The 13,453-nt window shown below is 34.3% G+C and overlaps 1 pseudogene; it reads right to left on the reverse strand.

The window, feature by feature from the left end:
* Positions 1–7,392: 7,392 nt before the first annotated feature.
* LOC149560397 (xanthotoxin 5-hydroxylase CYP82C4-like) lies at positions 7,393–12,484 on the reverse strand (annotated as a pseudogene).
* Between the last annotated feature and the right edge of the window lie 969 nt (positions 12,485–13,453).

Genomic DNA, 13,453 nt, shown 5'->3' on the forward strand with positions numbered 1-13,453 from the left:
TTGTTGTTTAGCCTTCTTTTGGAGGAGTTCACCAAATGTTTGCATTTGATCTAGAGTAAGCTTGTAAATATTCCAATTGGGCATTACTATTTCCTCATCTAAATCAATGTCTTCCTCTATCTTCTTTCCTTTTCCCAAAAATTTTGTGCTTGGTTGAACCTTGGGCTCAACTATCCTTACACTTATTGCTTTTGTATCTGGAATAGAAACAATAGTAGAGATACTTGGGCTTGTAGTAAAAATTGATATTTTACTAACTAAAGGAATACTTATAGAGATACCCGAGGAACCAAAAATTGGTGTGCTCAAAATTGTAGAAGTCAAAACTAGTGTGCTTACAATTGAAGAAGTCAAAATTAGAGAAGTCAAAACTGAAGTACTTAACTTGGTAGATGAAGGAGGAATTTGTAGCTCGATAGATGAAGTGGAAGCCACTTCTTCAGTGATGTGTTGAGCTGAGTAGGAACAAAGAGTGATTGGACATTTGATATATCACTAGTGGTCACAATAAAACTTGCTGATGTTATCTCCATAATTGATGTTGACATTGGCTTTCTTAGAGAGTAAGGAAGTGAGGCAATGACTGCTGTAGCTATCTTGAGTGGGTCAGTCTCCTCATCATCTTTTTTTTCTTCCTTAATAGCCTCTTGTCCTTGATCCTCTTCATCTTCATCATTGTCAAAGTGAGTTACTTCTTCATCTTTCTCCTTATTTTATTCTTCATCATCATCTTTGACATTGACTAGAAAATCACTTGGTTTATGTAACAAATAAATATTCTTCCAGGTGTTTTTTTCATTCCTAAAAACATGTTCAATATCCTTGATCAAAACTAGACAAGTATTAAACTTTAGAGTCAATTTTTCTCATTCTTCTTTAATGATTCTTTTACCTCAGCATCTGATATGCATGGTAACAACTGCCTCAAGGTTTTTCCATATATGTCCTTGAACAGTTTGCGTAGAAAAATTCCATCTTGGATTTATGTTTTGCAATAATTCACTGGGAACTTGAGAAGTGAGCTGATCTAGTCAGTATTTCCACTTACTCATTTTATTCAACACTAGGTCTTCAATCTACTTCTACTCCTCTACTGTACTAGTCTCATATTTCAATGATTTGAAATTTGTTATGCCTGCCCCTTCTTCCAATTGCTTTAATCTATCCTGGAAGGTGGGTGGAGGTCTATTGAATATGATGTCTACTCCTTCTTTGCTAGCTTTCTTTCTTGACCTCTTGGTAAATACTACAGTGGATTGTTTTGTTGGCTTGGTGATGATCACCTTGCCTTTCTTCTTTAAAGGTTCTCCTTCCTAAGACTCTTCCTTATCCTCTACTTCTTCACCTTGCTCATCCTTACTTTTTCCATCAATTAACAAAAGGGGTGAACTTGATTTTAGTTTTGCAATCCTTCTTTTCCCTTTATTGACCGCATGAGGGAGCTTTATTTCAAGTTTAATCTTGGCCTTTGCTTCATCACACATTCCAAAGTATGCAGCCTTGGGATCAACTAGTTCATTGATATGAGCTTCAATTATATCCTTTTCTTGATCAATTTTGACCTCATACTCAAGAGGTTTTATCCACACAATTCTAGGCTTAGTTGCCTAAATATACACCTTGTCACTATCCACCATGAAACATATATCATCTTTGTAGTCATCAACTAGCTTCTTGGGGATTCTGAACATGTTGTTCATTTTCTCCTTAAATATATCGAAGTAGTTGTTCATAATACTGTTGTAATTTTTACCCATCTCGGCAATAAACTCATTGATTTGATACATCACAGGCACATCTTTTCTCCACACTACAGTGCCTTTTGAAAGAGAAGAAAATTGTACATAAAAGAATAGACAAGTCAACAAGGAACCAAACTTACATGGGTTGTTCTTTGATGTTCTTATGCTATCCATGTTCTTCTTGAATTGTCTGAACAATAGCTTAGCAAGGTCATATGATAAATTGTTCTTAACCACCTTATAAGCTAAGTACATGACTTCACATGACACACTATTCAATCTACTTGAACTATATATCTTGTGTACAATGATGTGAATACCAAACTTCAATTTTGCATCAGTGGCACTGCTAATTTTCATTCCTCTGCCATCCCATTTAGCTAGGTTTTCTTTTCTAGTTCTACCTGACCTAAGGTTTTTTTTGTTTTGGCTTTGGCTAGCATAGGGAGGCCAGTAATTTAATGAATCATCTTCTTGGTTATTAGAATTGGTTATTCTAGCCATAGCTTCCCATTATGCACTCGGCTGAGAATAAACCTAATCCATTTGATTTGAAATTCTTGGGGCATGTGAGGGATGTGTGTCAACCCTTTGATTTCTAGATGTTGATTCTTAGGTTTTAGGACTCCATTCACACATAACTGACCTAAGGAATCGTCCATTTCCAGTGTACCAATTTCTTGGATAATGCATTTGAAATGAGTACGAATATCATTGATAAGAAGTACATTGAGAGGAATTTGGGATTGCACACTATTTGGATCTAGAATTTTGGCAATTGTAGGAGTGAGCCTGAAATCTAGAGCCTTCCACTCAATTCCATGAACCAACACATAAAATCCTCACTTAATTGTTGCTGCTGGATGCCATTTTCACTCGGTAGGGTTTGAGAGAATTTGAAAAACATTCACTAGAAATTCACTCGAATCACTTTGATCACAATAAAAATCACTCTTCGCAATAGCACTCAAAATTTTATGGTAAGAAATGATTTCAATTCCAAACCTTTTGTTGAAATTTTTCCATTAATGCTCAGTACGAAAGTAGATATGTTGACAAACTGTCATTCACTACTTGGCATTGAATAGTCAATGAAGTCTTCATGACTTGGTAACCATACGAATCTTCATTACTCCTGACCTCACTTGGTAGAGAAGTAACTTGGTAGTAATTGATACTAATCTCACTCAGTAATCCCTTTATATGCTAAATACAGATTTGGATCTTTGTCACCTTTCAATTGGAATTGATTAATGTTATCTATGATAGCCTAATTCTAGTTCTCCTATGAGAACTCAATTAGAAATGGTAGAGTCACCCAATTCTTGAGTGACTTGACCACCATTGATTGGACTTGTATCCTCAGTAGACTTAGGAACCCATTGATGTCTCATCTATTTTTGAATGTTGTCAGCTTTTGCTTTCTTCTCATCTTCAATTCTACTAGTATTCATGCAGTTCTTGGAAAGATGACAAAGTTTTGTACAAATGAAACATCTTTTAGCAGTATCTCTTTTCCTCATATGATTTTTAACACAATTCTACCAATGTATCCAAATTCTCCATAGTAATGACATCTACACCAAGTGTTGTAGTCCCATCCAAATATTGCTTTCACAATTTTCTTTGCTGGATTCAATACCTTGGTTTTGCATTTTGATGACTTGTGTCCATGTTTCTTGCATTTGTGACATTTTCCTTCAAATCTTTGTTTCTCTTTACATTCATTGGCTCTATGAGCATGTTGATTCCAATTGTAGCATTTTCCATTGAATTTTGTTTTCCATTATTCTAGCACTTCTTTGATGTATGACCTATCTTACCACAGTGATTGCAAGTAGGTCTTTGGTTCTTTTGAGCTCCTTGCTTGGATGATTCTCCTTCTTTTGTATATCTAATTCTTGCTTTCCCTTTATACCTATAAATTTTTTTCTCATTCAATGGATTCATGTCTGCTTGAGATTTCATCATTCTTTCATTGATTTGCTTCTCAGAGTTTAGATCATTCCTCATTCTTTCATTTATTTGTCTTTCAGATTTCAGATCATTTTTTATTCTTTCATTGATTTGCCTTTCAGAATTTAGATCATTCCTTATTCTTTCATTTTCAAATCTTAGGCTCATGATTTCTTCATTTGCATTGGAGAGTTGATCAATAAGGTTTGCTTGTTGAAGGGATTGTTTCTGGATTTCATCGTTCCTTCCATCTATCTTTCCTTTTATCTTGTTTCTCTGCTCCAAGACTTCACATAACCTTACTAACTGAATTTCTTATTCTCTTCTTAGCTTTCTTAATTCTTCTTCCAAGGAACCATTCTTATCTAGGATTTCTTTGATTGCATCATTGACTTCATTTGAATTACTTGAATGAAGGCCTTCAATTCTTTCCTCAATGTAGTGTTGATCATTCATTTGAATTGCAAGTTCTTTTCTTCTTTTCAAGGATTGAGAGAGTTGCTCCATTGATTTCTTGAGTTGAACAATGGCCATTTCTAAATCCAACTTTTCATTGTCAATGGCTTTTTAAAGTTTGAATATCTCCATGGCCTTGATCTTTGCTCAAGTTGTTAAGCTTTCTCTTGAGAACCAAAAAACTATGATACCAATTGTTGTAAATATTCAAGACTAAGCAAAGTTACTGAGAGGGGAGGGGTGAATTAGTAACTTCTAAACCTTCAACAATTCCAACCTTTAATCCAACCATTCAATTAGCATTTAATCCATCATATAGATTCTGATCTAATCGCATGCGTAAGAAACAAAAAGCATTCATAACGCTGAGACACAAAGATTTGGTGACCTAGAAACCTTCTAAATAGAAAGTATAATTGGGGTGGGGATGATACCCACAACTTTAGTACTGCAGTATAAAGTTATCCTATTAAAGCTTACATTGATCACTTCTGATGATCTGCCCTGTTAAAAGCAATAAGGACTACTAGGTCCACCTTGTGAAAGGATTTACAAATATACAATTAAGTATGCACTCAGTAAAAAGATTTAAAAAAGACTATTAGGTCTACCTTGTGAAAGGATTTGACTCATCCACCTATTAGGATTGAGTAGTAGTAGATCTCTAATCTGCAACTTAGTTTGCTGAATGAGATTCCTTTGTGTATTGATCACCTTTGTGTGATAGATATATCTCTACTCCTCCTTCTACTTGTCTTTCATGTAATTCACAATCACATCTTCATATTTCACACACATTACATTATTGGATATGAAAGAATGCATTACATATATATCAATCCAATTATGCAACTTACAAAATTAGTCATTATACAAGTTACCACAAATGTTACAAAGTCAGACCACATGAAGACATTCGGGTTCTAAAACTGACTTAGTGAGGTTCTGATACTTGATGTCCACTATCAATACTCGACATCAACATACATTCATTAGACATAGAAGCTTGGTCCATACTGATCACTTCTAGGTTGTCCTAAACTTGATCTGCACTGGTGACTCGATATACATTGTGAAACTCGCCATATAAATTGAATTTCTTGATTTCTACTTTATGACTCGGTAAACATTCTTACCTTGAACTCAGTATAAAATGAGTCTCTTAGTTAACATTGGAAAGCTCAGTTAACATTGGACTCTCATCACATGTAATGCAAACTGGGTGAACACTACACTGCTTGGTAACCACTGATAAACTTGGCATCTACTGAAATGCACGGTTTATATTGCTGGTCTTCACATTAACTAAATCTGCTCAGTAACCACTGGGATGTGTCCAAAGGACTCAGTAGCAACTGTAAAACTCGGTGAACAACTAAATTACATGGCAAACATTGTGAACTGTGCATTGAGCTCGATAGCTATATAAAATCTAAATAAGTGTGTGTCACTAATAACAAAATTGACTAATATGTCAACAAGGGATATATGGTATTAATGGCTAAATCAACCTCTAATTTTTTTATGACAATTTTGCATTCCTCTTCTACCACTTTAATAAATTTATCTATGAGGAACAACTTTGGATTTTTCTTGATAGCTAGGTGAAAATGCCCCACAAAAGATACATTCATGTCAACTTCTTTGATCTATTTGCAACATAGTATTCTAACACAACATAAAGTTTCCAACTTTGTGCCAGACTGTTTGTTAAATTTTGAACTTCCAAATTCCTGAAATATATCATCTCAAACTTCAAAAGATTTTGGTTGGAAAAAGTGTAGAAAGAATCTCAAAATGTGCTCCAAATATACAACATCATTCTTGATTTACTTTCATTATAACCTTCTTCATATGACTATGTTCATCCTCTATTTATAAATTGCTATTGCATACTAACTCTCTTCTTGATTTGGGAAATACGTTGGTTCGAAAGATAAGAAATTATTAATTGACCCTTAATATTTGGCAAGGGATGGACGAAGTAACATCACTACAACATGCCAACTATATTTATAGTGTTCATTCCTACATCAATGCAAATATTGACATGGAACTACAAGGCATTGTAAAGTGGTTTCCTTAATAGTTTTTCAACCCAAAGTTAATTGACATGGTAGTTGATTTTCCTTTCTTTCAAAGTTTATGGTTCCCTTTGACTAGATGTCTCTTATAATCTAGGTGGGATTAGAATAAGTAGAATAGATAATGTTATGAGGATTTTGAGTAGTTCACTAGCCTTTGCTTTACTTGCACAATCAATGAACATAATATATGATAAGGTTATGAGGATTTTCAATACTTCATTGGCACATAAAATAATCAACTAGAAAACAAGTCTATATTAAGAATCCGACATGCATAGGAATCAGCAACATCACCTCTACTGAACTCAACAATATGAAGAAATCATATTTTTGTTACTCTTCTTGGAGACAATGAACACCACAAAATTTATTATACATGATTATTATATTAGAATAGTGATTAGAACATTTCAAAAAATTTGAATTAATTTTCTTCTTTTGTAAAATTAAAATTACTCAAATTTTTCTCCAACCCTTCAATATATTACTTAGATATATCTTCATATTCCATTGCACCTTATTGAAATACAATTACTGGTTTATTAATATTTTTTTAAAAAAAACACAAATTAATATAAGGGATGAATCACGGTCGTGGTGATTCCTATATATTTCAACCATACAAAAATACACTTTCCACGTATTCAGCTTGATTTAAATTGCTTAATGAAAAGAAAAGTAATTTTGCTCTTCGTTCTTATCGGCGAGTGGAGCTCCACGCCTTACTTTTTTTTCGACAGCATTCAATGTCATGTAACGATTTTGTAATGCATTATAAGCGCTGCATGGGATCTCTGTATGGGGTACATTGGTCACGAGCATAGTAAATTTTTTTTTAAAAGTCTGAAAACGTTTCTTCCATTCATTAGAATCTATGATTTAAATTGTAAATAGAGTGACATCACAGACTTACTTTCTGTCTGTTGTTTGCTTTTTTTTCTTGGGTTGAGAGCTTGCAATTTGTTTTGTAAAATAAAATTCAATTTTGTAAACTCAACTTTGCAAACTCTCAAGTTCGGCTTAATCCTTCTTCTTCTTTTGGCTAATAAATTCTATTAGTTTTCTACCATCAAATACACGACCTAGACATTGAATCAACACTTTACTTTCCTTCGAATTGGTAATGAAGATTGAAATGCACCAAGCACATCACTGAGAAGCCACAATGTTGTCAAGGGTTTAAAATCCTTGCTCCCATCATGTCAGTAAAGATGGAGGGGAAGGCGAGGTTTTAAATCAGCCTCCAATGGAATTAATTTGGGCATTGTGAGCCCAAGATCCTCTCTCATATCGATTTAAGACCCCCCTGGAGCAAACCACTCGAAGCTCTGAAGCAGCCGCTCCAATATATGGCTCACCACAATCAATCCGAAAGACATGCCAGGGCAAATTCTTCTCCTTGAACCGAACGGAATCAATTCGAAGTCGTTTCCTTTCACATCCATCTCTTTGCTGTAACAGGCTCAAAGGATGTGAAACTAAAAAATATAAAATGAAAGAGCAAAAATATAAAATGCTGATTCAGATCATTCAGATACAAACTAAATTCATACTGAAAATGATATTGAATAATACTATGAATAATATTGAATAATTTACATTGATGTCTGGGCATCTTTATATAGTTTTATTTCCCCTTACAGCAACCACTTACAGGAATAACTTCCCACAACTATATATTGAACTGACTTTATTTATCTAATCTAAACACAAAAACTAACCTAATTAATGTAATAAACCTAACATTCCCCCCATATTACATTAATTCAACAATCATTCTTGCTAACCTAATTAATATAATAAGTCCAACATTCCTAACCTAATTAATGTAATAAGTCCAAAATTCCCCCCTTATTGCATTAATCTAACAAAATTGAAAAGCCTTCACCAAGATGATAAACTTTGATGAAGCTGCTTCACCAATCTTTGAAAGTAATCTGAAAATTCAAATTGCAAAGCCTAATCCTGAAGTTGAGTTTCTTCACCAATCTTTCTCTACAACTTCAGATTTCAAATCCTAATCCTGAAATTGTCCTCATATCCCAACTTCAGATTGCAAATCCTGAAGTTGGCCTCATGAAAACATTGTTTCTACCTCTTTTACACAACAAGACATAGTTCCTCCACATTTTCACATCTCCATGGAGTGTGCTTGATGCCTCCTCTGTGCTGCACATGAGACGCCTTTCCTTTGAAAGTCCACATCTCCTCCGAGTGTGTCTAATGCCTCCTCAAGTGCCATAGAAACAATCACCACTAATATGTCTAGACATCTTTCCTCTGAAAGTCGACATCTCCTTCGAGTGTCTGAAACGCTATTGTTGAAATCCTGCCCCCCCCTTACTCAATAGAAGGACAATCTGTTAGAATCTGATAAGATTAATAACCCAAAAAACTAGTGCAAAGAATAAATATCTAAATTATGAATGCAAATGATACAAAATCAAAATAGCATCATAGAGTTAGTCTCCAAGAGAGTAATGCAAATGCTAAAAATAAAATAGCATTAAGAGGATGAAAAAAAAGAGATGCAAATACAAGCCAGGTAGCATGCTTATATAGGCTAAAAAGAGAGAGGAGGTGGCAACACCAACCAATGAGGAGCAATCGTCTATCGGACTAAAGATAGCAAAGTATCTTTCCAAGATAGCTAATGGATGCTCACATGTAGGAAGGTGAGACCTCACAACTATTCACCTAATAAGACATGCTTTATTAACCTAAGTGAGATTATTAAAAGTGTAGGAAAAACCTAGTAAAATAGGAAAAATAAAAAACTACACTAACACAATCATGTAGCCAAGCCCACTCTTTTCTTTAGGGACACAAATCTATCAATTCCCCTCTTATCTTCAGGGAGGAATTGGCCAAGCCACATAAATCTATCAATTCCCCTCTTATCTTCAGGGAGGAATTGGCCAAGCCCCAACTTTAGAGGGACACAAATAGTTGCTTCTCATGCAGTAATCATCTCTAAGCGAGAATCTAACTTGAGATGATAAAAATCCTCCAACCTCCATTTCCTCCAGCCTCCTATTTACTTATTTTAAATTTTTTAATGCACAAATCTTGTATCAATTTTAGGTGGATTATCACAATCATTAGTATTTGAATGTATTGTGAAATCACAAAAGTTTGTCTCACCTTCAACTACAACAAAGGCTGTATTTTTCTTCAACTTCCCATCAATAAGATCTTTGGCCCGCTGAAAACAATTCATTTGTACATGTCCACTTTTCTGATAATAAAAACATTTTATTTCTCTTCTACCAGGAACACTAGATTTCTTTCTAGCAAATAAAACACAATCCTCAGTAAAATTATGACTCTTATCAGCTCTATTTCCTTCATCAATTAAAGAAGAAATTATAGTTTTCAGGCTAGGATTCATTTTGTTCAAAGTGAAAACAATATGATCAAAACTTGAAGGCATGCTACTAAGTAGGATTGCTTTGGCATCATCATCATCAATTTTAGAGCTCACACCTGCAAGTTGATTAAGAAGTGAACGAAAAGTACTTATATGTTGAACAATGTTATCACCTTCATTCATCTTCAACCTAAACAACTTTTGTTTTATAGACATTTTTGCACTAGAAACCTGTGAACCAAACAAGGTGTTAAGCCCATCCCATATTTCATTTGAAGTCTTTGAAAGATCAATATGGTGCAAATATACATCTAATAGACCAAGTCCAATCAATGCAGAGGCTCTATGATCTTTGGTTGTCCACTTTGTTATTTCATCTGCATCTTGGGATTTCTGAACAGTTCCATTAACAATGTCCCATAAATCTTTTTCAATCAAAAGCAATTGTATCTTGATTTGCCATGTGTGAAAATCAAGCCCTTCAAATTTAGGAATTGTAGATAGTTTATCCATTGTTTAGAAAACAATATTGCAGAGTAAATAATGTAATTGAAAAACTGAGAAGAAGAATGATCACACCATATTGATGACAATATAACATTGTAATATCTGCATAATATATCTCAAACCTCTCTTCAATAAATCTACAGAAGTTAGTCCTGTTTATCCAAAATCCATTTGCACTCTTCTTCCCATTGATCAAACCCGCTCTGGTACCACTGTAACACGCCCAAAGAATGTGAAACTAAAAAATATAAAATGAAAGAGCAAAAATATAAAATGCTGATTCAGATCATTCAGATACAAACTAAATTCATACTGAAAATGATATTGAATAATACTATGAATAATATTGAATAATTCACATTGATGTCTGGACATCTTTATATAGTTTTATTTCCACTTACAGCAACCACTTAAGAGAATAACTTCCCACAGCTATATATTGAACTGACTTTATTTATCTAATCTAAAACATTTGCCACCGTTGAGAAAACGTTCGGGAATGAAATCCACGGGGCGCTCCCACAAGGCCGGGTCTCGGTGAATCGCCCACGCATTGACCAACAGTTGCATTAATGCGGGAACATGATATCCCCCAACAGTGCACGCCTCGATAGATTCATGAGGAAGCAGAAGAGGTACTGGTGGATAAAGCCTGAGAGTTTCTTTTACAATTGCCTGCAAATATTTTAGCTTAGGCACATCTGATTCCTCCACCAGTCGCTCCTGCCCAACATGTGTGTCGAGCTCTTGCTGCGCTTTGAGCAAAAGTTCCGGGTGGTTCATCAGAGCCGAAAGTGCCCATTCGATGGTCACAGACGATGTTTCTGTGCCTGCATTTATCATGGTCTACAAAACCAAAAGAAAATCTTTTAAGAGCTTAAAAAGCTTGTATATTCAAAACGCTATCACCAAATTTTTGCGTGTGATTGAAAAATTCATCATAGAAAGGGATACAAGAACATACAAGGGTAGTGGCTTTCACCACATCATTATTATTGTCAGATTGGATATCACCGTTGTCTGTTGCAGAGATGAGAACATCAATCAAATCTCTAGCATGGTCCCCTGTCTTCTCTCGGTGTTCTTGCGTCAGTTTCTTCATAAACACCTCTCTCTTCTTCTGCAGATTCTTCATGGCAGACACTATTCCGTGCAGATCGAAATGTTTTAGAAAAGGCAGGTAGTAGCCGATATCAAACGATGTAACTAGCAAGACAATTTCTTCTATCCCCTCCTTAAACTCCTGCATTTCTTTGTAGTCATCCGAAGTAGGATCTGGCGAGAACCTCTTGCTGGCAACCATTCGCACAATGATATTAAAAGTGAGATCTGAGAGCCTCGACTTGATGTTAACAGGATTGGTCCCTCACTGGGAACTCTGGAATAGCGAACGCATGAGAAATGAAGTTTCCTCTGTGCGGATCTGCCTGAGTGATTCGATCCTATCCGCGGTGAAGAGCTGGAGCATGCAAATTCTTCTGATGTTTTGCCAGTAGGAGCCGTAAGGAGCGAAGGAAACTACTTTTAAGTCATACCCAATATGTTTTCCTGCAGAGATATGTGGGCGTGAAGCAAAGGCTTCGTCATTTGTTGTAAAGCATTATTTTGCCAGATCTGATGAGGAGACAACCAAAACTAGGCGAGGCGGAGGCCAAGCTGGAGACGCATGACGGGGCCATATGTTTGTGAAAGAGAGGATAGAAATCTGTGAAGGGGCTGTTTGGTTCTAAATAGAAGAGGAAGATGCCCAATTATTGGCCATGATGGAGGCTGCGGAGGCTTTGCCTTTGCTCTGTTATTGTTTCTACTACAGATAGATTTTGCAACAAGCAAAAGTGAAGCCAGTGCTAGGGCAAGACCGATAATGGAGGTTGCTTGATAGTTTTAAGAAAACACTTGCTCACAACTAATGCCCTATTACTCTATGCCCATTATTCTATAAGCAACCAGCAGTTCGCTAGCCCATCTCCAACTATCGTTCTCGCCCGAGGGTCCTCCTGATATAGAGGTATGGCACCCTTGTTGGGAACCCAAATCAGGCTCAAAGATTACAGGCCCATTTCATTAATTTATCCAAGAATACATAAAATTCACCCATTTCATTAAATTATACAAGAATACATAAAAAAATTCATTGTAGACAACAACAGTTAAGTGCAGGATAGGTGAAAAATTGAAGCTTGTAAAATTGAAGCTTGTAGAAATGTTCTGTGAAATTCCAGATAATTCTTGGCCAGCAATTTGGTCCATCTAATAGTACAGAATACCAGATAATTAATTTATATTTTTCAAAACCCTGTTGGGGTAGGCCTTCATTGTCCTTTACACCCTCTGGCCACGTTCTTTGTCAAAACGTCACACCCCATTCTTTTTGAGTAATGGACAGCAATGGTGGGCAGAATGGGCAACGACTACTCAGGCAGGAGGATCGACTGCCTGGGTCGCCGAGACTCTCAAACACTGTGCCACGCCCTGCCCGCGCCTGTCCCTTCCACTTGTCGAGTCAATCGTATGGAGATGATTTTTTCTTTTTTTTAATAAAGTATTAACACACTTCACATTGCATGGTTTTTATTGAATATTTTTATGATTGTTAATATAAAATTAAGTTTTTATAATTGTTTATAAAATATTTTTATAATTAAATTAATTTCTATAGACTTAATTTTATGTTTTATTACTTTTTTAAATTATAAGGTATATTCATTTTATTTTATAACTTAATTTATTTTGTATTTATTAAAACATTTGTATTAATCGTATAAATAGTTTTAAAATAACAATATATAAATAACGTTTGTATTTATTGAAATAACATTTGTATTTATTGCAATAATAAATTTATTGTATAATTTTACAAATATCTAATAAAAATAAAGATTATTATTTTTCGATTAAAATGAATTGTCAAGAACTTATTACTTTTTATATTTAATATCATTTAATAAAACATTATATTCAAATTTAATTTAATTTTTATCTTATTAAAAAGTAATCGTTTGTAATACTTTATTATAAATTTTGCTGGCTAAATAAATAAATAATTTTGTTTAATACTAGCAAAATTTATAATAAAGTATTAAAAATGATTTCTTAATACTAGCAAAATTTATCTAATCATTTTTCAATTACACTAAAAGATAAATTTTTTTTTTTCATTTCCTAAATTTGTAGTTCTTTATTTTTTAGAACAAATATTTTAGTAAAATTTTGCAAAAAAATTTGAATTTAATTTAATTCTAATTCATAATTAAGCTAATTTAAATTTATATCTTTTATTTTGATATAACAAATTTATAAATTTTTGAAAAAATGAACTCAAATCTATTGATATT

This window comes from Cupressus sempervirens, chromosome 4 (assembly GCF_028749045.1).
Source record: "Cupressus sempervirens isolate cs-2001-9-10 chromosome 4, ASM2874904v1, whole genome shotgun sequence".
In the NCBI taxonomy this organism is placed as follows: Eukaryota; Viridiplantae; Streptophyta; class Pinopsida; order Cupressales; family Cupressaceae; genus Cupressus; species Cupressus sempervirens.